This window comes from Mauremys mutica, chromosome 4 (genome assembly GCF_020497125.1).
Source record: "Mauremys mutica isolate MM-2020 ecotype Southern chromosome 4, ASM2049712v1, whole genome shotgun sequence".
In the NCBI taxonomy this organism is placed as follows: Eukaryota; Metazoa; Chordata; order Testudines; family Geoemydidae; genus Mauremys; species Mauremys mutica.
The window spans coordinates 108,739,858-108,765,297 of record NC_059075.1 but is presented as its reverse complement, the minus strand read 5'-3'; the positions used below and the strand labels follow the sequence as shown (position 1 = coordinate 108,765,297).

General features: G+C 47.3%; 1 protein-coding gene across 2 annotated transcripts in view; it reads right to left on the bottom strand.

Annotated features, from left to right (window-relative positions):
* DUSP8 (dual specificity phosphatase 8) overlaps window positions 1-25,440 on the bottom strand; it is a 107,155-nt gene that overhangs the window by 71,224 nt on the left and 10,491 nt on the right. The window contains exon 1 of one of the 2 annotated variants that reach the window (XM_045015048.1): window positions 18,300-18,708. The exons of the other annotated variant lie outside the window; for it this stretch is intronic. The gene's annotated coding sequence lies outside the window, so the exon portion shown is untranslated. Of the gene's footprint in view, window positions 1-18,299; window positions 18,709-25,440 lie in introns of those variants that run through there. 2 annotated transcript variants of the gene reach the window in all.

Here is a 25,440-nt window from a genome sequence, read left to right as displayed (position 1 = left end):
TGGAGCCAGGATTTGTCGCAAAGACAGTAGCAGGCATCTCAATCACACAAAGGATGCTGGTTGTTCTCAGCCGTTTCCATATTCTGATCCCTCTTCTCCTCCCCCCGGCCCCACCATGTAGCAATTCAGAAAGGGCATAGCTAGGGTTGTTATGGCCCTACATTGTTGTTCCCCCCACCCCCAAGTTGGAAATCCACAGAACATCAGACTATTCACATTTTCCCACACATACCATTACTCCTATAGAAGAGCCTTTCAAATGACAACTGGTACATGAGTCCAGACACACAAAGAGAAGCATGTGAAATGGTTAACTCTGCCGTCATTTTAACAGTAATAACCAGCTTTGATGTCAACTCCCACTCAAAGCCAAAAGGAGGGGAAAAAAAAAATCACTCTTCCACTGCTGCTGCTATTTCAGTCTTCATTGTTTATTTGTATCATGTTAGCTGCAGCATCCAGTGGTCCCAAGCGAGAACAGGGCCCCATCATGCGAGGCACTGTACTAAAAACATATGGTGAGAGAGCATCTCTGCCCCAAGGAGCTTTCCATCTCAGTAGACAGGATAAAGGCTCAATACCATATCTATTTATATGGTGAAGGCCCTTCCTCAACCAGGGGGAGTGAGAGAGAAATCCCGCTCTTTAAAAGGTAAGTGATTCTAGAGAACACAGCGAACATCCAGAAAGACATAAATCCTCAGAATATGGGTTTTTTCCCCCCAGCATCTGAAGGCTTCTGTTAACCCCGCTGATGAGCAACCCTACAATAATAAACCCCCTCTTCTGGGCACAGAAAGATCCACACCCCAAAGCACTAGGATCACTAGGATCTATACCCTCAAACTTCCAGTGCCAAGATTCATGCTCCCAGTCTCGGGACACAACAGAAACGATACACCAAAAAACCACACACTCACAAACACACCCAACCCACCCATCGCCATATTAAATTTAGTTTAAAACCCACCAGGAAATGATGATTATGGCCCCCTTACAGCACAGAAAGCTTCTCACAGCTTTGTGCAATTGTCCCCTGTACCACTGTGCGCTGGTATCGCTTTATATCTCAGCACAAGGATTCCAATCAGAGCTCAGCTACCCCTTCCCGTGGCCAGCTCACAATCCCTCCCCACCACGGCTATTCACACACTCGTATTTTTTTTCTTCTAGGGCGGGTTTCAAAAATTGAAACAGTTCTAATTAAGAGGCCTGGGGGAGGGGGAGGAGGGAAGGCTGGCTCCTGCTGTGATATGACACACCTCATTATGCAGTAACAGCCTCGCTGGAGACCCCCCGCTGCACTTGGGCTATAGAGCATGGGCAATCAGAAAGGATGCAAATTAGCCAGCTTTTGCAAGGTTTCTCTCCCTCTTTCCGCTCCTGTCCCCTCTCCCTTCTCCATCAGGGAATACAAGCTGCCAATTCCCCTCCTGATTCCTCAAACGCCAGCCAGGAAAAACAGGAATTGGAAGAGAGAGACAGACAAAGAGGTGGAGATAAGGTTCAGACGGAGGGATAGGTATGAAACACTGGAGTGGGATGGAAGGGTGTCCACCAGAGACGGGAAAGAGGGAGAAAGAGAGCTTATTATCCAAGGAGAAAATAGGATCCATTCCTCTCACTCTCCAGACTGCGAAGAAGGGGTGGCTTTGGGGTTTTCAAACACAATCAGAGGGGCTTGGGGAAGATAACAGCCCCCTTTATCTCCTAATTGCTCCAAGAAAAGCCAGTTTGGAAGAGGTTGTGTGTGGTCAGTTTTGAGAGGCGAGCAAGCGTTTAGATGGACAAAGCTAGAGACGGCGGGGAACATGACGCAGGGAAAGGCAGTCAGGCCCAACCGATAACTCCCACTGCCCCAGAGAGGACTCTGGTGTACACAGGTGGTGTGCTCTTCCCTCTAGCTCTTCCAAAACGAAGGATGCAAGGACAGCCCAGCAGCTCAGTCCAGACAATCCACCATCCCTTGACACCTAGAGAGTTGTTTATTCTAGTGCACTCCCACCCACTCAGCATCATGGGAGGCAGAAGGGTCTGTTGGATAAGGTAGCACTACACTGGGTCATGGGACTCAGGAGGGCTCCACGTCTGACCTGCTGTGTGACCTGGGGCAAGTCATCTCACCTCTCCGTGCCTCCTCCTGTCCCCCCACCCTTTGTCTTTGACTGTAAGCTCTTTGGGGCAGGGACTCTCTCAGTACGTGTTTGTAGGGTGCCCAGCACAACGAGGTCACAATCTCAGCTGTAGTCTCTGGGTGCTAAGAAATACAAAAAATTAAATTATGCCTGTTTGTGCCGACAAGGTGCCAAACAGAGACGCGGGCACGATCCCTGATCACGTATTCCCAGTCTCCCCACAGACACGAACACCAGGAAGCTATTCACTCAGGCAAGTATCAGGGCAGCATCCTCTTTCAAGTGAGGTTCTGCTCTGGAGGGAGACTATGCAGAAGTAGATCTGCTTCCTGTATGAATTCAGAATCACATCTGCTGACTTAATTGGACTAAAGCAAATTTTGACAGCTTTATTTTATTTTATTGCAGATAGCCCTGCAGTGCCGGTATTGCTATGGGAGAGTGAGCTAAAGTCTGATCCTGCTGGAACATCACACTAAGTTCCATTTGCAGAATCTTTATTGCTGGTGATGCAGGAACCAGAAAATGCTGCATCCCTTCACTAGTCTCCCCCACATCCCCGCAAGCTTCCCACCATTGCTACCACCTGGTTCAGCTGTACGGATAGTAACAGCAGCAGTAGCGCTAGCACAGACATAAGCTCCTGGCACTAGTTATTAACATTACAGAAACACCTAGGAACCCTGATCAGCAATCAAGGCCCCATCATGCTAGGCACTGTCCACACAAAACAGAGTTCCTGCCCTGCCCTGTCCTGTCCTGTCCACCAGGAAGTAGCAGAAGGGGTGGTCAGTGCTTTTACCACTACGCTGTGCAGTCACAGTGAGAGCGTGTCTCGGTGACACGGTGGTAAAAATACCAATGGCTGCTATCTGCTCTATGTTATTGCTCTCAACCTCGCCAAAGCCAGTGGGGCTACACCATCCAGCGGGGACAGCAACCGCAGGAAATTGTGAGGGAGGCATGCAGGGAAAGCTAGTGGAGGCAAGGCCAAGAGAGCCTAGCTTGACTCTCACATCACAGGCTGGGCTTGGCTTGGCGGGCTGGCAGCAAGAAGAGAAACATTTTTACTTGTAAACCAAGGATATTTGTTCTACAGTCACTGAAAGACACTGAGCCGGACACCCTGCAGTGCTGTGTTTTACAGTCTCTCTTAAAAGTACAAACGACTTTAACATGAAGTTAACTGGGGAGATACCAGGAGAGGAGAAATAAGGGAAGTGTCTTCTTCCTTCTTGCCAACTGGGTCAAAGTGAAGCAGCAGGAATGGCTGGTGGATGCTGCTGAGCAAGGTCCAGAGAGGTCTCCCATTACCTCATCACCATGACAGGAGACCACAAGTCCAAAGGAGGGGAAAAGGTTAACCTGAAACCTAAATTGGGGTTTCAGAAACAAAGCTGTGTCCCTCTCTTATCACTCTATTAAAGCTGCCTTAATCATCTTGAGCATTCCTGAAGAACATTACCATAATCCTTTAATCCCACCTCTCCCTGAAGTGCCTGTAATGAGGAGATGGGCCACAGGCTTAGCTGAATGGGGACAGCAAAGCAGGCGGCGCCATGCTGCTGCTCAGGGACAGAAAGACAGCTTCATGTGTGCCTTACGCTCCCCACGCACCCTCCATCTCAAGACAGTGGGGCAGACAGGTTCCTGGCATGCAACTCCATTGAAATACACATCAACGGAATTGCGCAGGGGTCAGCACCAGGGGTTTAACCACACACAGTAGAGCGTGCCCTGCAATGCAAGCCCAAAGCGGGAGCCAAACATTTCTATGCAATAACTTGGAAACACTCAGCTCCCTGGGCCTGAACTGTGCTGCCCTGAGTGCTCATTTGCTCAGGTGCACAAGTGGCTATATCTGGTGGGAAAAAATGGAGAATCAGGCCCAGGGTTTTCGGCTGCCCATTCAGGTCTCCAACTCCTCCATCTGCCCTCATATCCCCTCATTACCTTAGGACTCAGACTGCTTCTTTTTCCTGCTGCTGGTGCAGGACCCCGCCCCCCCGAGAACCCCTTTCACAAATTAGGTGGGTTCTTGGGGGAGACACCTAGCCAGGAAGCCTCAAGATGAGAGCTGTGGGAAACCTTAAAGAATGCCAGAGAAGGTGGTACCTGGCCTTCAGAACATGGCGTTGGGTGAGGATCTAAGGCCAACAGGCAGCCTTCTGTCCTCATCCTTCTTCCTCCCCATAAAGGGCCCTCAGGCATGTCCCCGAGGAGGGGCAACGCATGGGCAGCTGCATTCAGACAGTATTGGCCCCTGCACCAACATCCAAATCAGAGTATTTCCCCACAATTGGAGTAATCAACATCTCACACACCCCTGCGTATAATATAGCACAGCACCTGTTCCACACACACAGTCCTACACACTTAGAGAAGCCATGCAAAGGTTCATGCGCCCTAGATGCACACCTGTTTTGGCAGGCTGGGCAAGCACATAGGAAGCTCTGGAGAAGAATAGAGCCTGAATTCATACCTGTGCTGTTGCAGAGACAGAGCTCAGCCTCTCAGGTCCACCCTATCTTGCACCCTGGCTGTAATTAGGCACCAATGGGCCATTGCAGCAGCAGCAGCAGCACACACACACACACACACACACACAAAACAACACTCAGTATAGCAATGTCCTGGCCGCTCCTGCCCTCAATACTTCACTCCCGCTGGCTGCCTCAGAATGCTCCCTGCACTAGGCCTCCTACTGGGGACATGTGCATAGGAAGGGTGCTGAGCTGGCTCCTGCAGAGGGTCTCACACTGGGGAGATGTTAACGAGGGGAGCTCTGCAGATGTGCTGGTGTAGCAACCATTAACCAGGCCCCAGGTAGCCAGTTTCAGGTCACCGAATTGCTTTGCGCTAGCACTTGTGCCTCCATGATGGCTCTTCCCTTTAGTACACTGGTCTAACTCAAGAACTGCCCCTCTTGCTACCCTTGGCAAGTCAACTGCGCTGCAAGAAGTAGTGGGTTCGACACTGTTTGTGCCCCAGCCTGTTTCTGGCCCTTTTGTTCCTGCTCTCCCCATCCACTCCTGCTCCCTTCCCTGGTGTTTTCTGCTCCCCTCTGTTGTTCCCGTAAGTCCTAAATATAGATGGAAGCAGCCAAGGCTCAGGGAAAGGGAAACGATCTGAAAGAAGGTTAACTATACCCTCGCAAGGCCAACAACTACCTCGTGTTTCTCCCTCTATTTTCTCTTTTCTCTTCCCAGCCAGTAGCAAGCAGAAGGGCCATCTATGGAAAGGGCTCGTCCACACGCTGCTTTCTACCTTCTACCAGAGATCTCCCTTGCCGGACAACCATATTGAAATGCCAGAGACTTGACTACCATGGGTCCAACTGTATTCCCATCAGAAGAAAAACTCACACTGACTTTGATAGGGGCAGGATCAAGCCTAAACATTGGACATGACTTTAAAGCGGTCAGCTCAGGCCGAAGAGGCAACAGTTGATCATCCAGGCTGGATGTAGTACTGGAGAATATACTATAGGGGACAGCCCTGCACTGGGTGGACCAGACAGAAAACAAGTGATGGAGCAAATAGTTTTCCCCATCAAAGACGGTCAGTGCACATCTGGACACAGGGAAGCAAAGGGGCAAGGAAAATACCACCTAGCTCTTTTCATCTATGACCTCAAAGTGCTTTACAATGAGAGGAAAGCATCATTATGTCCCCGTTGGGAAAACTGAAGTACCGAGAGCTGAAGCGATCTGCCTATCACCCAGTGACAGAACTCAGGTCTTTTCACCCTCTGACCAGCGCCGTGCCCAGCCACTGGGCTATGCAGCCTCTCAAGGTGCGCACAGGGCAGGTGTTGACAGAACTTGTCAGTAATTCTTGGCTTAGCCATCAGGGACGGCAGGAGATTATCTGCCGGAAGGACTGCTGAGAAAGTAACTGTCAGCTTATGGTCTGAAACACTGGCAGGAGCGTTTAAGCTTCAGAGCTCTCCAGGTGCTTATTAAGATGTAAATTCTGGCACCGTTGCCAAGAATCCCCCCCGCATGCCTCCTAGTACTTGGGCACTTAGCAAACCCCCTTTGCCAGCTCACACTACCTGAGGGATCCCTAAATCATGGGACTATTACTAATTATTAGTATTTTGCAGCAGCAATCAGAGGCATGGGACTCATTAACGAGTTAGCACCTCTGGTTTCCACAGCAACCATGTAGCTGCCAGGCAACAGCTGCGTCTCAAGCCCAATGGAGATATTAACTGGGTTTCTCTGCAGTAAAGGCACCTAGCAAGCAGCAGGAGCCTTGGCCCTGTCTTAACTGCACTGGCACTGCCTGGGTGACTCCAACCAGCCTCACAATCTGCTTGGGCCGGGGAGGGAGAGAGAGGAATGCCCTGACTCAGATTTGAACTCACAGAGAGAACTACAGGCTGCTTCCACCCCCTTTGTCACACATCAGTCTACAGCCTTTGCTTATCTGCAATTCCCCTTTTTGCTACTGAGGCTAAACACGTACAACCTAGGTTAAATGGCAGCTGTGGCTTCTGAGAACGACACCCAAACACCCAGCCAGCATGGGGCATGTTAGGACTATGGGGTGGTGATGGGAGGAGGCAGCATCAAGTATCACTGCTAGGATGGCCCTTGGAGATTTGTCAGCAGCCAACTTGGGATGCCCTTTAAAAAGAGATTCAGCATCACTTAAATTACTCTCCCCTTCTGAGGGGAGATTCCCTGTAGTTAACGTAGCCCGGGTGAGGATCCTCGTTAGAGGAACCTTGAAACACTGTCACCAAGATCTGTCAGCTCAGGCACAAAAATCGACTTAACCTCTTCAAGGGAAAGGTGGGTAATGAAAACAAATGGCCATTAAAAACCCACACATGATATTTTACTTTCCCAACAAGATAAAATGACTTGCCTCTAGGTTGCATAAGGGATGGATCCCTCAAAAAAAGCCTGACGGCAGGGAATTGTCTTTCCACCTCAAGCATTTGGATAACTACAACAGAGCAAATCCCCATACAGGGATAGGTAGGTACTACAGTAGGGCCTAGAGACCCCAGCCCAGCTCAGGGCCTCATAGCGCTAAGCACTGTACAATATATATAGCAAGAGCTTACAATCAAAATAGATCAGATCAGACAAAGGGTGAGGGTAAGACAACCTGCCCAAGGTCACACAGCAGATCAGAGAGAGATCTGAGAAAAGAAGCCATGTCTCACAGTCCAGTGCCCTATCTAACCTTGGAGAGGATTCTCCCAGGAGAGACAGACGAGCAGAGGAACCAATACAGAAAGGAGAAACCACCACGCTATCTCTCACTTGAGACTATCTCACTTGGCCCTTTGTACTGCCTGACCCCCACCCCCCCACCTTATGATCGTCACCAAGGCCAAGCACAAGTTGTAGTGCTCTCACTGCAGCACACCATCTGTGCAAACAAATTTCACCTTAAGAAGTCTGGAAGAGGAGCTTCCAATTTTGGCCCAGCACGGCAGCTCAGTGGCAGCCGGCACATCCCTTGAACATTCACAGGACTTAGGGGTTCAATGAGACTCTTACAGAAAACCCAACGTCCAAGAATTCTATTGTGTGTATCTTGGTGCACAATTCAAACCTTAGAAGTACAGATCTAGATGGACCATGATCCATTTGCAGCGGAGAGTGGCATATGTAAAGCCCAGGAGGCTTCCGTTTCCCACTGTGCGTCCCTGCCAGCATTAAAACACCAGAAAGAAATCATTATAAGACTTGGGGGTGGGAATTAAACTCTAAAGCAAGAAGAAATGCAGCAGCATGGGGAACGGGAGAGGGGAAGCGATCCAGCAAGCAGCTGGGCCAGTGTATGTCAGGCAGTCGAAGATGGAAGCTCTTCGGGGTTGGGTGATGTAGGTGAGTAAGTGCCTCAGCATTTCACCACTAAAGAACAATTACAGGTGAAATGAGTTTGTGGGTCTCAACCAAGTCCCAAATGTATGTTGTCTAAATTAGAGCTATTGAGAATGAGTGACGGTCACTGGTGAATCTGGGGACTGGAAAAAACAGAGGGGAGTGCAGCAGGTTAAGACCGAGGTGCAATGATACATGTAGCCCATTTGCACTGTACAGCGGCATTAGTTCCTCACATTTATGAGGGAAAAGATAAAAAATTGAATCCACTGTTTAGCAGAAACAACAGTTTAACAACCTTGCTCCCTGAAAGGTCTTACACAGTTTCTAATGACACCCATTGCAAACCATGGCATACGAATGGACTCCAGCTTGGGGTCTCTGCTAGTGTAAGTCAGCACAGAAGTCCAGGGAGTTTCACCATTTTACATCATCTGAGGATCTGGCCCTCCATTTCTAGGTATCCTAAAATCCAGAAATTAAACAACTCCAAAAAAGATGCTACAGTAATCTTCCAAGGGACTGCAGATCCACAAACCTAGTCACATGTAAGAAGTTTGGCTCTGTTTACATCCTGCCCAAATCCTTGTAGACCAAAAGAAAGTTTACCCCAATGCTGGGGAACAATCTAGTACTTGTCAATTGACGCTCTGCCCTCCTGTCAGAACCACAAAAGGAAGCCACCTCTCCTAGATTTTGAGTGGCTCACCTATATCTAGAAGAATACACCCGGTAGGACGAGGAACATCTGGTATGCAGCGATATCCCACTCTCACCTTTTTGCTTAGGGCTTGTGATTTATTATAGGGTGGTTTTGTTTGGTCACTCTGAAATCATGGAGGTCAAGCCAAGCGACTTCTCATCTCTTCCATCCCTCCATCCATCCCAGACCAATTTATGGGCAGTGGCCACACAGGAGTCAGGACTTGCTGTTGTCACACTGGCTCTCTTTCCTGAATAAGCCCTGGTCGACACTGGGGGGGGAGGGTGGTGTGTCAATCCAAGTTACGCAACTTCAGCTACTTGAGTAACATAGTTGAAGTCAACGTACTTAGATTGATGCTCCCCCATCGACTCCGCTTGCGCCTCTCGTGGCGCTGGAGTACAGGAGTCGACGAGAGAGCGCTCGGGGTCAATTTATCGTGTCTAGACTAGATGGGATAAGTCGATCCCTGCGGATTGATCGCTGCCCGCCGATCGGGCAGATAGCGTAGACATACCCTAAGAAATCTCATTGTTTGCCCCTTTGAAAGGGGGCTGGATATTGCACACTTTCCAGCACAGACCATCTCCTGAGAAGCCAGTAGTGGAACAGCTGGCAAAATGTGTTTCATTCATTAACCAGTTCACCTGCAAAAGAGGGAGGGGGCTACACACCTCCCAATTCCAGGGGGTGTTTACTTTTCAAGGCACACATGATTTTACCATATTGTTTCAGACAACATAGTGTGCAATAGAAGAGTGACCCGATTCTACATCATGATCCGGCCAGTTCCAACATCAGTGCTTCAGCGGGTGTAATGAAAAGTATTTACGAAGTTTTGTCCTTTAGGACCCATTGCTGCCGCCCCAATAAGATCAGTTCTCTCTCTTTCCCACTTCTCTACCAGAGTCCTTCCAGATTTAGCCATAGCTCAAGCCCACCTTTGTGTCAATTACTGCCTGGGAAAGGATTGCCCTGGCACCAGACACATGGAAATTGAGGGGGAAAAAATGCAGCCAAAATAAAAAGATACGTATTGCAAAGAGACATGAAATTACAAGTGTCATTGTTTAGCAAGCGAACAGAATATGCACCACCACCCGTATTTAGTGGTACAGCACAACTGCTTTGTGAGAATGTACATTCAGTGAGGTTCTGCAAAATCTGCAACCAGATGCAGCCATCTAAAATGGATGGATTAGTTTTGTGGGATATTCAGCGTAATTTAGGATTCGGTGGTTATTCTGCCCTTTTCCTGCCTTCCACCCAAAAATGTATAACAATTTGTGGGAGACTTTTTGGGCCTAAACAGGTCGACACCAGAATCCCAAGCTCCTTTTGACCATTTGCCTGTGCTGCTGCATTCCACCAGGATCAGCACAGCATACGCTGAACAGCAGGCAACAAGTAAATAAGAACTCAGTCCATTTTGGCAGTACTGAGAGATTGTGCTTGAGTTCTGGGTCTCAGCCAAGGTGGACTGGCAGAGCTGTGGGAGGCTACTGTATAGGATTCAATGGTGGTCCCGCTGAAGTCAATGGAAACAAGACCAAGTCCACAGCACGTGCCTGAACTTTGCTAGACATTAGCCAGGTTAGTGCAACCCTCTCCTCACAATCTGGGTGGGGAAAGCTGAACAAAGAAAAACTAGCGAAGTATTTTTCGTTTTTGTGTACGTATAATTTTCATGCATTAGTTTAGTGGCCTGAAGTCAGCAGTGCTGGCACCATCTCTGAACCATCTCTTGACCCAACAGCTTGAGGGTTCGGCATGCGGACAACTGTATTCCAAGGAGGGCTGCTGGCCAAGACAGATGACATTGAAATAAATACACACTCCAGCTACAACTCAAAGAAAACAAGTCATATTAATAAGGAGTTCAGAAACAAGGGCTGCTCAAATCCAGCCCATCCACTGACGTTGCCTCCAGTGGTTGTTATTTATTAGACTGCTCTGGAGACTGATAGACCCTCTTCACTTCAGCTGTAAAGCGTCAGCGCTATCTAACAGGGTTTGGAAGTCAATGGGAGTTGAGCAGCTTATGAAATCCCAGCATTACATGCATTTTTGTTTCACTCGCCTTGACACAGGGGCCGCAAGCGCTTGGATAAGCAGATTGAAAGCTTGGTATAGTTTCACCATATTTTCTGCCAGAGCCTCTGTAACCTCAATTGAAATATAATTTGCTAACTTTTTGCAGCAATATTCCTCAAAGAATTAGGTTTTTAAGATTTATTATAAACAGTGTATGTAAGCATGCCACAACCCTACTAGCCAGATGACTTTCACTGCTAGCCAGAGGCTAACAGGAAAGATGTGGTAAGGTCACCAGCAAGGCTCAGGGGCAAGTGCTGGGAAGAAGGGCGGATGTCAAGAGTTACAGTAGGGCACTCTTATTGGATCAGACTGGTGGTTTATCTAATCCAGTACCCTATCACTGGCTCTGGCCAAGACCAGATGCTTCTAGGGAGGGCAGAAGAAATGCTGCAGCAGGCAATTGTGGAATAATCTGTTCCTACAGTAAAGCTGCCTTCAAACCTTCAGCTGGAGATTGGCTTATGCCCTAATATGAGAGTTTATAGTCTTTCCACAACTTCCTTTTTACTTTTAGAACTCAGGATGTAAATCCCTTGAGCTCATTACATGGAAATGGAGAGAATTCCTCCTGCCAATTACTGTTGCAGGACCCCAAAGTGCTCTACAGGCGTTCCAAAAGAACAAAAGGTCTCAGCCCCAAGGAATTGATAGGTTTATTTTAGATGAGACAATGAGTGAAGACAGACAGACCGAAAGACAGACACACACACACTAAGGTGAGAAAAGATGAGTTACAATCAGAGCCCAGCATCCCTAGGTTAGGCATGTGCACATTTTAATAGCCACGCAAGTATGGGCTGGGTATGACCCAAACTTCTCCTGGTAACCTGGAGGAAGTGAATACATAGCAAGGATGTGAGTGAGGAGAGGGTGGTGACTTGGCAAACAGGAACCATCCGGGCATTTTGTGCCTAGGGAGCACTTGAAAGAAGACATGCAATGGGAGTGGGAACAGGAAACAAAGAGGGTGTCAAGGAAATGCTTCCAGCACCAGCCCAGTGACTAATACACTACAGCTACACTACGGACCTTACAGTGGCACAGCTGTACTGTTGCTGCTGCGCCGTTGTAAGGTCTCCTGTGTAGCACCTCTGTGCCAGCGGGAGTCCCTCTCCCGCTGACATAGCACTATCCACACCAGCACTTTTGTTGGTGTAACTTATGTCGGTCGGGGGAGTGGTTTTTTCTCCACACCCCTGACCGACAGAAGTGCTAGGGTAGATAAAGCCTACGTTACTTATTTCAGACCCAATGCCACACAACCCTCGTATTAATCCGAACATCATCTCTTGCTGTTTATTTTTGTAAGACTGTCAACATAATGGGGCAAGATTTTCAGAAGTGACTAGAGGTTCTGCACCCCCTGCCCCAATTGGGGGTACCTTCATAGGACCCGAGTTTGAAAGGATGGGTACTCACACTTTCTGAAATATCAGGCCCCTTCAAGGCATCTCAAGTTGGGCACCCAAAGCCTCTGGCCACTTTTGACAACTGTGACTCACAAATGCAAAATCTTGAAAGCGAGGCTGTAGAAAACTTCACACGTGGTAAAGCAGGGAGCCCCACATTAGTTCAGATGACTTCTTCTCTTAGGGCTTGTCAAGGCAGGAAAGTGTTTCCTATTCTGCTATAGCCATGCTGATCAATTTCTCCAGGTAGACAAGTTCTTATGTTTGGTTTATGTCCCTCTCATCCACATGGGGCTTCGAGGTTTGAAAGCCTGAGAACCCTCATTGGCAACACTTTCCACAGGAGGTGAACTCCTATACGCAGCTCCTGGAGCAGAAAGGGATAAGCTGTTGGCCCTTGTAAAATTGTATGTTAAATAAAAGAATTGGTGGCAAAACTGTGTGCTTCAGCCATGGCTCAAAAATTCCCCCGCCTCCCCCGCTCTATAATGGCTTTGCCAGCCAGGTTTAAACAAAAAAAGCCAGTGTTTCAATATAGGTTCATTGCACTCCAGCCAAACTAGTGTCTAATGTGGTTCAAGCATGTGGACAGGCCAAAGCCATGTTAGAAGAGCACTCAGAAAAGCATTGTAGTTTCCGTGACCATTAGTATGTTAATGTTTACTATGCTGGGGTGCTCTGTTATTACAGTACAATTGTGCCTGAGCATCTGGTCTCGCCTGCATGCATGGGACTGCACCATATTACAGCTATGTTACGCAACCCAACCGCAACTCTAGCTCTCTCCACCCATAGAGGAACAAGCTGTGTTAGGACAGAGTCATGACGTTATCATATTATCACACAGTGCCTTGGTACAATGTCTTTTGCAATGTAGATGCTCTGTAAGCCTATGGTTTTCAACCTTTTTTCATTTGCGGCCCCCTAAAAAACTGCAAATGGAGGGACCCCTTTGGAAATCTTAGACATAGCCTGCAGACCCCGAGGGGTCTGTGATCTACAGATTGAAAACCACTGTTCTGAGACAAGTTACTACCACATTCCTAAATACATGGCACGTCCCAGGTGTGCCTGAGGGTATGGCTACACTGGCGAGTTGCAGCGCTGGAAAGCCTCCACCAGCGCTGCAATTAGTAAGTGGCCACACCTGCAGGGCACTTCCAGCGCTGCAACTCCCTGGCTGCAGCGCTGGCCGTACACCTCACTCAGCATGGGGAATAAGGATTCCAGCGCTGGTGCTGCAGCGCTGGTCATCAAGTATGGCCACACACCAGCGCTGTGATTGGCCTCCAGGGTATAAGGATGTATCCCAGAATGCTTTTATAAATTACTCTCTTTGTTTTGTTATGCAGCCTCTCTTTGTTTTGTTGTAAACTTAGCTCCGTGATCCCGGAGCTGTTTATCTACAAACACAGCTCCTGTTTGCTGTGATCAATCTGTGAACAATCAAATGAGATAATGAGGCAGGCAGGGAGTGAGTGTTTGCTTGACAGAAACAGCGGGGGCAGAGGGGAGAAAGGGAGTCGTATTGGCTGCAGGCTGTTTGCAGTTAAGAGTTAAGGGTAAGGGATCGGGAACATGTTCTGATTTTTCAAGTCAGGAAGCTAACACAGTGTTGGCTCCAAAAATCCACTCTCTCTCTCTCCCCCCGCTCCCTGTCACACTACGCCCCACCCCACCCCCCTCTTTTGAAAAGCACCATTGCTGCCACTTGAATGCTGGGATAGCTGCCCATAATGCATCACTCCCAACAGCGCTGCAAATGTGGCCACACACCAGCGCTGGCCCTGCACAGCTGGATGACCAGCACTGCAACTACCAGCGCTGCAGATTTGTAAGTGTAGCCATAGAAACTCTCTAAGAAAGAGCTAATTTAGCTTCTTATCAAATGAATTATCTTGGCCTGTTCACCTCCCATCCTCCCCCCCCCCCTTGGATTAGGTCAGGCATCTCTTCCCACTTTGCATCAGGCGTGACAGGTGCATCTTAGAAGACATTTCGAGCTTGAAAAACAGGTTTTAAAACCCAGCAGCTATTAGGATGCAAAAAGCATTTTCAAGTAATGCATACTCTTCCCTGCCAGGACCCCAATATTAAAGGCAATCACTACAAAGGTTTTGCACTCAGCAGTTTCAAAGCCATTACTACACCTGGGCATTTCGTGTGCAGCATTTTGCTAAACAGAAAGGAAGTGAGAGAACTTCTCATTGCTGTTGATTCCTGCTATCACCTTTTACAGTTGCCATTGAACCCACAGCTCAGGATAAAAGATCTAGGAAGGCTTTAGACTATTTTTATCCACCACCGCCCCACCCCTCATCAGCATAACCCATTATTTACTAGCTCCCTTCCTCAATCACCTCCTCCTTCTCAATAGGTTTCAGTTTCCAATAGCTGTTTAAATACAATAGTGATAGGTGCCTTAGGAGTGGATGTAATCAATCAAAGGCATCGAGAGCCAGAATACAACTGCCTTTTTCCAAGTTTCATTCAGGATCTTTAGTTCATTACACATCTGCTACTTTATCACATGCACCTTAGCACAGCCCACTCACCACTTTTGGAGCCAGACTTCAATGGTGCTACCCAGCTTTACAGCAGCTGAGGATCTGACTCAAACAGCCTTCTAAAACACCCAGAGGGCGCCCCCTATAACCATTCCATATGTATATATTAGTCTGTTGATGGAGGTTGGGGGGGAAAATGAGGTGGAACATCGCTCCTTCCCACTCATACCAAGAGAAGTTTCTTCAGTTTGCGGAGGAATACGTTCAGTCTCCCAGGGGTGGGTTGGTTTGTTTTTTTTAAATCTAGGACTCTCCAACTTACCGAGAGGTAGTTTGGCAATAAGGGAGATGGATGACTAAGAAGTCTCACCCTAACGCCTATTGTATTTTATCATCAGTAACTGTGTGGGGTGTCCAAAGGTAGATTATAAACTCTTTCAAGGCAGGCGCCAAGCATTATTTGCCGGCAGGGTACCTAGCACCCTTTGTTGGGTGCTATGTAAATAAGCATTAAAGGCCATATTTTCCAGTGTGCTCAGCACCTAGCGGCTCCCTTTGCTGAGTGCTTTTGAAAAATCTGGCTACTTATGTACGTATCTACGGCCTTGTGTAGGCTAGGATTTAAAGGTATGCTGTTAGAGGCGATGACTAGAGTTAGTTAGCAGGCTAGCAAAAACAAAGCAATCTAAGGGCACATCTTTACTAGCTACCTTAGTGGCTTGTGTAGTCGCAGCATAGCAAAAAACCCACCTCCACAAGGGGCGTAGCTCCCAGCACTGGTGCACTGTCTACACTGGCAGTTTACAGCACTGAAACTTGTGGGGGGTGTTTTTCACCAGTACCACCCAGAGGATTCAGGGGGCTTGGGGCAAAGCAATTTCAGGGGCCCTTTCCATTAAAAAAAGTTGCACTACTATAGAATTAAAGTTTATTAGAGAATATTTGAAAATAAACCATACAAAGTGTTTGAAGCGTCAGTTACTGTGTCATTGGGGGTAACATACAGGTTGTAGGGGGATATTAGCATTTTGGTATTGGACAGCATATACCATATACAGTCTGTCATGTCCCCAATGTGGGGTGTACGGTGGGTGGGATCAAGATACAGTCAGGAGGCAGTGGGGGTACATCACTCATACAAACAGGTTACAGACAGTCATGAGCATGAATAAGCGGGCTGGATAATGGGGATGGGATGACCCTCACATGGTGGAGTTCGGTTTGGTGGGTGGGGGCCCCTATGGGACCCAGGGCCTGGGGCAAATTGCCCTACTTGCCCCACCTCCCCGAGCAGCCCTGTTTTTCACACCCCTGAGTGAGAAAGTTGCAGCGCTGTAAAGTGTCAGTGTAGACAAGCCCGTCAGATGTGATAAGTGCAGCAAGTTAAAGCCTACCAGCGTTCAGTGTTGGCGTCTTAGAATAAACATCTGGTGAAGTGTCCAGCCTACACTTTACAAACATTAGCCACCTTGAGTTAACTCCAGGTCAAAATTCAAGTGTAGATTGAAGCCAGGTGTACACTAAACAGTTTTACCAACACAGATTACATCTGCAGAGGTGTGAAAAAATAATCACACCTCCAACCAGCATAACCACGCCAGCAAAAGCCCTAGTGTACATGCAGTTACACTGGCAAAAAAAAAAAAAAAAATCCTATCCATTACTTGTATTGATGTAGTGCCTGTACTAACACAGCACAAAAAAAAGACAGTCCCTGCTCCGAAGGGTTTTCAGTCTAAGTTTGCCAGTACAGCTTATTTTATTCAGAGTTACTGGTATAACCCATACCAGCAAAAGAACTCCTGTGCTGGTATAAGCTGCATCTGCACTAGGAGGGCTACAGCTGTAACAGCAAACCCTTTCTGGTGTTGACAAGGCCAAGCTTTTAAGTGGGAGCTACTGGGTACTGAGTTTATGGGCTGGGTTTGTTTTAATGTGTAGACAGCCATGCCTCCAAGGCTTCTGCTTTATATGAAAGTAATTACGGCTAAAATAAGTCAATTGACACAAACTCATTGCAGCAGTGACCTCACCTGTTATTCAGCTGCAAAAGTGTATCAGATGGCCAATCAAAATCTTTAGCATTCTGAACTTAGACCTCACTGGTTTTATATGCTTAACAAAGCCTCATTCAGTCATCATTGCAGCTACATGCCCGAAACCTCTTCGCTAGTGACAACTTTGCAGCGTATTTCTGATTGTAAGCGCTTTGGGACGGGGAACATCTTATTTTTGTCCTGTATGTTCACACCCCCTAGGACAAAGGGGCCAAGATCCCACTTACTGCAATACGAATAATAAACATGCATCATCATCTGCACCCAGCAGATCCAAACGTCCTTAAACAGAAAACAGGGCTGCAGCACCTCCTTCCTTACAACAAAACCCACAGATTACAGCCCTGCATCTCCCCTAATGTAGACTGAAGCACTGACGTCAGCTTTTAAGTATTGACAAAGCATTCATTTTTTTAAAAGGGATTTATTAACCAAGAAGCCAAAAAAAAAACAAACCAAAAAAACCCCACACAACCCAAGAATCTTTTATCTAAACTCTTCGGAACATTTCAGCTCTCCGTGCTGAATCACTGCACAAACACCACCATGGTTGCAGGCTGATGCTCCATCCGTGCTCATGCGGGGGAATCATTTTAAGTGGGAAGCTTAACTCCTTGCTCGCTAGCAGCTCCCTTCGAGCGATGGCAGGGAAGCACCGCGAAACCCCCCCGCTGCACACACGCCCGTTTTCTTGGGTTCCTTGAAACGCCAAGGACATAAGGCGACACCCCATTGGGAAACCACAGGGCTGTTAACACCAGCAGCCTCCCAAACGCTGAGCTTGAGCCCAGGACGGAGAATACTGGTAAGACACTGCCTGCAAAGCCCAGCCACACTGGAGCCCGGCTATTTCCCAGATCTTCTGTAAAACCCCACGGCATTGGAATAGCAAACCGCAAACATATGTTCCCCTACTCTGCAGCCGCCCCCGCCCCCCGTACACAGACACACACACACACACATGCTTTTAGTTCACGCGGGAGGATCGTGTCATTTTATTTGCACCCAGCATGATCAGGATTTTGTTTAAACTTCTATCTAAATAAGCATGCAGTTCCCTGTCAGCAGCTCCCTGCATGATATCACCCAGCACGGGATTTGGTTTTGATGTTTTTGTGTACGTGCGCAAGGTGAGTTTCTAGTCCGTTTTGCAAAATAACAAATGTTTTTTAAAACGTCTATCAGCTCTGGGTGATAACACAACACAACACAATTACGTGTCCCCAACCATTCCCTCCAACGCATGCCTTGTAATCACCAATTCATGCACCACTTACTGCATCTTCCTGATCCTACCCCCGCATGTGAATACAAACGCCCAGCATATCTGCGTGTGTGTTGCATTATATATAATTGGTGTCAGGATCGGGAAGATGCAGTACGCATCTATATAAAAAAAATACACCTCTACATAAGAATTTTCTCCCCAGCTCCAGCCCCTAGGATCTATTGCAGAAATCTGCAGGGTCACTCAAATACAAAGCATGATTCGAAACCCTGGGCCACCCCTTCTTCTTCCCTTACAACAATATAAACACTTACCCTCCCGTGTTTCCTCTGCAGCCGGGGGAATCAGAGCTCCTGAGGTTCTCCAGCTGATGGCAAATTTCTGCACATTCGTCAGGATAATTAAACGCAATTACAGGATGATCAAATGAGAAGCCCTGCAAGGCTGGTGCCAGTGCTGATGATGCAAGTTCTAGCCCCTTGCAAACACATACAGGCACCCACACTGAAATGTAGTCATAATACTAGCCCAGTAAGTGAGGGGCAGGCATGTCCCTGCACAAAGGGGGTGGTGGGGGTGGATGGCACAGATAAGCATTAACAGGGCCGAAGGGATCCAGGAAGACAGAAGGTTGCACTTTAGAACTAAAAATGAACTGAGGATGAGGTCATGCCTTGAAAAAAAAGCACCTGACGTCACCCCCAGCCAATCAGAGAGGGAGGCTCAGGGGCAGGGTGACGTCAGCCTCTGATCCTGGAGCTTTGGGTGCAGATTAAAGGGAGACAGGCAGGCAGAGCTGCAGTTTAAAAGGGGTAATGGTCTAGTTCCCCCCCCCCCTTTTATTTATTCCCTCCCAGACTGTAAGCTCTTAAAAGGGAAATGCACTGTTTTACCATCTACTGAAGGAGATGGGAGAGTGGTGCTGGGAGTTCTAGGCAGCGGTGTAAAGCAAGCCACTCATGCTAAATCAAGTTAGCATTTATTGTTACAAGGGAAGGGTGTGCAGGCTTGTGTCATCAGCACCCAGATATACCCTGCTGTTCACAAAGAGGAACTGGGAAACATTTTCCAATGCCAAAGGGAGGGGAGAATATTATTGACTAAACCTTCCATGCCAGCAGCCTTACGTTTTCAAATCAGATTTCATTTTGGAACGATGCACCTAGTGTCCTATAGGATTTTACCCTAAAAAAAAAAATCCCACCACCCTCAGAGCCTTCATTTTTGCATGCAGGGAGTGACCCAAAGCTGCCTGCTCAGTTTATGGTGCTCTGGGAGGAAAGAAAAAATATAGCTAAATGATAAGCCCTTAAAATAGCAAAGGAAAGGGGAGCAAGGAGCCCTCCAAGTCCCTGCTTTGTGGGTGGAATGTAATTTAGAACTTGAGATTATCCATCTCTTTCTGTACAGGAATTCCAGGCTTCTACCTCCTGGAGTTCCCCTGAAACAAAGGCCTGATCATTTGGGGTTTTTTTTAAGTTTCCCTTACAATCGTCTTTATTTCCTGTAGGGCAGGGTTGTTTTTCTCCTTGACATTTATTTTTATTGCCCCACTAAACAGATCCGCCACACGCAGGAGGGAGCTATAAGGTTTCATTCTTTCAGTGGTGCCGCTATAACACTAGCATGCCTGGTGGAGCGCTCACTATGGGATGGGTACTCCCTTCAGCTCAGGTCCCCTGCTCTCTGACCCACCATGGTTCAGCCTTGGGAACACTGGGCAGTGTTAAAAAGACAAGAGGACAATTTGGTGTTTGCTTCCCCAATTCCCCTTCTTTACAGCACTTCTGTCCCCCACGCTTTCCCCCACATCAAGCAGCATGCTGGCCGAGCAGAGGGTGGTATTTCCATCTCACCCTAACACAGGATCGTAAGTGACCAGACAGCAAGTGTGAAAAATCAGGACAGGGGGTGGAGGGTAATAGGAATCTATATAAGAAAAAGACTCAAAAATCAGGACTGTCCCTATAAAATCAGGACATCTGGTCAGGTCACCCTACAAATAGCTCTGATCACTCCCCCATCTGCAGCTGTGGGAAATTTCCAGTAAGCAACCTTCACCTTCCTCCCATGCTGCTCCAAATGCACAGGAGAGACTCTCTGCAAAGCCACTATGTTGCCTCCTTTAAATCTCTCCTGTACTGCCTGCCTAAAACACACACTGCAGTGGCTGGGCAGCTGAGGTGCTGTGACCACATTATGATTGGTGTAATGAACAAACTGTCTCATCTACCTTCTACTCCCCCTATTTATTTGATCCACTTGCTTTCTCTCATCATGTACTTTGATTTAAAGTTATTTGGGGCAGGGACTGTTTTTTCCTCACGTGTGCACAATAATGCACAGACAATGAGGCTTTGTTCCCTAATTGGGACCCCTAGGTACTACCATATAGAATGAAAATTCATCAGAGAGATGGGTCCAAGCTGCAAAGTTCAGGTTTGGATCTGAACAACCCCCAAATCTGGAGATATGCCCAAACAAACCTCTAATTACAAGCACTGAAGACTGTAGACCAACTTCCCAGGCCTGGCCAAGCTGTGCTTGTTGTAGGAATTAGTGTTGAGAAGGGAAGGTGGCTCTCAATTACAGCTATTTGAGAATTTTCCAACAGAACAGTCTCTCCAAAAAGACCAATTTGATAAAATTGAAACATTTTGTTTCAACTTGATTGCTTTGACTTTTCCATTTTATAACATAAGAAGAGTTAAATAAATAAAGTTGAAATAAATGTTTTGATGAGGTTGACATGTTTTGCGGTGTTTTGTTTTGTAAATATTTCTGAGATTGACAAATTTGGGACAAAACCAAAATTCAAAATCTCAGATTTTCCCACAGGACAGAAATTCAATTTTTTGATCAATTCTACTCTTGTTATCTTTCTGCTTTGCTGATCTTGGATCTGAACCACCACCTAGATTAATTTTGAGCAGCCCCCTGGCTGCTCTAAATTATATCACTTAGAAAAAGTCCCATATGATTTACTAAAGTGCAGCATGCGCTGTCCATGACCCCTGCCACCACCAGCCATGCTTCTGATCAACTCAGAATGACACCTACTCCTGGGCAGGAGGGGTGCAGGGGCAGAGATACAATCCCCAGCTGCCTTGTTTGTGTGAATAAGAGGGAGCTCAGGGCAGGAGCTCAAATTCTGGCCCAAATTCTGCCTTCAGTTACACTGGTGCAACTTCCATGGAAGTCCATCAGCGCCAACCCCATTCAAGCGAAGGCAGGATTGGGCTGTGTGTGATTCAGGGACAAGTTACTATTTTTATGCCATGAAATTACTAAGGCCAAATCACACTTGGAGTTGCAGCTAGCCGGAGATGTTAGGAGTAACAAGAAGGGTTTCTTCAGGCATGTTAGCAACAGGAAGAAAGTCAAGGAAAGTGTGGGCCCCTTGCTGAATGAGGGAGGGAACCTAGTGACAGAAGATGTGGAGAAAGCTAGTGTACTCAATGCTTTTTTTGCCTCTGTCTTCACAGACAAGGTCAGCTCCCAGACAGCTGCACTCTGCAGCACGGTATGGGGAGGAGGTGACTAGCTCTCTGTGGAGAAAGAAGTAGTTCGGGACTATTTAGAAAAGCTGGACGAGCACAAGTCCATGGGGCCGGATGCACTGCATCCGAGGGTGCTAAAGGAGTTGGCTGATGAGATTGCAGAGCCATTGGCCATTATCTTTGAAAAATCATGGCGATCGGGGGAGGTCCTGGATGACTAGAAAAAGCTAATGTAGTGCCCATCTTTAAAAAAGGGAAGAAGGAAGATCCAGGGAACTACAGGCCAGTCAGTCTCACCTCAGTCCCTGGAAAAATCATGGAACAGGTCCTCAAGGAATCAATTCTGAACCACTTAAAGGAGGGGAAAGTGATCAGGAACAGTCAGCATGGATTCACCAAGGGCAAGTCATGCCTGACTAACCTAATTGCCTTCTATGATGAGATAACTGGCTCTGTGGATGAGGGGAAAGCAGTGGATGTGCTATTTCTGGACTTTAGCAAAGCTTTTGATACAGTCTCCCACAGTATTCTTGCCAGCAAGTTAAAGAAGTATGGGCTGGATGAATGGACAGAAAACTGGATGGATAGAAAACTGGCTAGATGGATAGAAAACTGGCTAGATGGTTGGGCTCAACGGTGATCAATGGTTCCATGTCTAGTTGGCAGCTGGTATCAAGTGGAGTGCCCCAAGGGTCGGTGCTGGGGCCGGTTTTGTTCAATATCTTCATTAACGATCTGGAGGATGGTGTGGACTGCACCCTTAGCAAGTTTGCAGATGACACTAAACTGGGAGGAGTGGTTGATACGCTGAAGGGTAGGGATAGGATACAGAGGGACCTAGACAAATTAGAGGATTGGGCCAAAAGAAATATGATGAGGTTCAACAAGGACAAGTGCAGAGTCTTGCACTTAGGACGGAAGAATCCCATGCACTGCTACAGACTAGGGACCGAATGGCTGGGCAGCAGTTCTGCAGAAAAGGACCTAAGGGTTACGGTGAACAAAAAGCTGAATATGAGTCAACAGTGTGCCCTTGTTGCCAAGAAGGCTAATGGCATTTTGAGTTGTATAAGTAGGGGCATTTCCAGCAGATCGAGGGATGTGATCATTCCCCTCTATTCAGCACTGGTGAGGCCTCATTTGGAGTACTGTGTCCAGTTTTGGGCCCCACACTACAAGAAGGATGTGGATAAATTGGAGAGAGTCCAGCGGAGGGCAACAAAAATGATTAGGGGGCTGGAGCACATGACTTATGAGGAGAGGCTGAGGGAACTGGGATTGTTTAGCCTGCAAAAGAGAAGAATGAGGGGGGATTTGATAGCTGCTTTCAACTACCTGAAAGGGGGTTCCAAAGAGGATGGATCTAGACTGTTCTCAGTGGTAGAAGATGACAGAACAAGGAGTAATGGTCTCAAGTTGCAGAGGGGGAGGTTTAGGTTGGACATTAGGAAAAACTTTTTCACTAGTAGGGTGGTGAAGAACTGGAATGGGTTACCTAGGGAGGTGGTGGAATCTCCTTCCTTAGAGGTTTTTAAGGTCAGGCTTGACAAAGTCCTGGCTGGGATGATTTAGTTGGGTTTGGTCCTGCTTTGAGCAGGGGGTTGGACTAGATGACCTCCTGAGGTCCCTTCCAACCCTGAGATTCTATGATTCTATGACTTACTTTCTGTATGTAAATAGTGAACACACCACACAGGAATCATGAAACCAGCATCTGAGGGTAACAGACTCTGGGGCCTGCCTGTTGTCATTTGACTGCATTGATTTAGAAGGGAGGGGGAAAGAGAAAATGAAGGCAAGGTTGGGAGAGAGATGAGATTCAAGATATCCATTCCCAAGGCCCTCTGTGAGGGCCCACCAAACCCAAAAGCCAGCCCTTGGAGTCAGCACACATTTGGGCCTCTTGGAGAACTAACATCAACATGTGATGTTGCAGAGGGGGTGTCATGCTGTGATGGAAGGCCCCACCCCCATGCCACCCTAGCGGGCACAGAACCACCCGCCAGCCAAGAGATCTGCAAAAATAGCAGTCATTTCCTTTGTGCCGTTGGATGTGGCCTGACAGCCTCCAGCTTAAAGAGGGATTACATTTTAAAAGCTGAGGTTTTGCTAATACTTATGAAATCAAGGAAAGACTCCCTCCCCTTCCCTGCCTCCTTACGAGGACAGAGAAGGATTTTATTTTATTTTTTTAACTTTTTCCTCTCCAAACATGTACAGATCAGCTGGCCAAATCAGGATTTCAAGCTATTACAGTTACTTAGATTGCAGGGGATCGTCTTTTGTTTATACATTTGTACAGTACCTAGCAGGCCTGGCCTTTAGGTGCTTCCATGATGCAAACAACCTCCACCAGCAGCTGGGAAGGACTGAGGTCCCCCTAAATTCCCCTTTACAGCCACAGGAAGTTGATCACAGGAGATACATCCAGGGCACTTGGGCAGAAAAACCATAACTGGGAGTAGCAGGGGCAAAGTTTTTGAGGAAAGTTCATTTTATATGCACCTAAGATGCATAACTGTGCTAGTTACAGCTTTGGTTACACCAGGGATTGGCCTGGATTACAACCATTGTAGTCACACTTCTGGTATGAACTCCTAGCACCAATAGGCAGAGCTGCTATTAAGGTGCAAATCATAGCTTACAATAGACCTGACTGTCTGCACTAAAGGTTTGTGCTGGCGTAGTTATACTGGTAGCTAAAATCCCCAGTATAGCCAATGCCCTCATTTCAAACGGAATTTGTATATATTCTCTCTCCCCTTCGGCCTAGTGTAAGTCTCGTGGCACATTCCAGCAGCAAAGTGATGGGGTTTAATTCTGTACTGTCTTGCAATTGTGAAGGCAGCCCTTTATACCTGGTCAAAGTGCATGCAGCACACTGCAGGTTGAACGTTTCATACCAACAATGGCTTTCTCTCGTCAATGAAAATTCATGAAGGTTTTTTAAGTTGTTCTCAGAAAATTTAAACCAAATGAGTTTGTCATAAAATGGTTCAGGTTTCATCCCCCTTTTCCCCCCCGCAACCTTTTTTCCTTTTTCCACACCTTTTTCCAGTGGTAAATTTAAAAAAAAAAAAAAAGGTGGGGGAGAGTAAGGAAGGAAGAACAATCTGAAAATGTTTGAAATAAAAGATTTAAGATTAAAAAGTGTGAAAAATTCAGATAGATGAAAAGTCATTAACTTTTGAAATCAGATGAAGATGATTTTAAAAATGTTATAGAAAAAAATTAAACATGATTTCCAATTAGTTCTAGCAAGATGCTATCCAGCTCAGAATTCTCCATACAGCTGGCTGAGATGAGGACATCATGGCAGGCACTGTGTTCTGAACCAGAGTTGCGGGAGCTGGGAATGAGGATGCTGAGCATCCTATTTGCCGTGGTAGGTGACTTCTGGTCAGAAAACAAGGAATAGGGAGATGGTAATAAAAGTCCAATGGGGCAAAGGGTCCTAGGGGATTGTGGGAAGGCATTGCAGGCCTAGTGGACCTCTGTTGTGGTACTGGCTGGCTGCATCTGCACTGGACATAGTGAGAGGAAGTAACTCATTGTCTTCCCTCTGCCTCCAGATGTGTTAGCTTGCTTAGGTGATGCCACCCCTGCACATAAATGACTGGAGGGCATGTCTGGAGTGGGGTCAGAGTAACAGGGACACTCATGCTAAATCACTAGAGAGGACAAACCCTTGGGAGATGAGATAAGCCTAGTGCTGGGGCTTAGTTGGTGCTAGCAGGGGGTGGAGTAGAATAGACCAAACACAGGTACTTTTACCAAATCTTCATGCCAGTGCTCTGCACTAGCATGCCTGGCCACTGCTCTACCAGTGCCAGAGCAATGGTGGGGAAGCTCATTAGTGGCAATACAGCTGTCACACAAGGCAGTGGAGAATGAGGTCCACGATCCCATCCCCTTCACCACAGCAAAAAAACCCAAAAAACACCCTTGAGAGAAT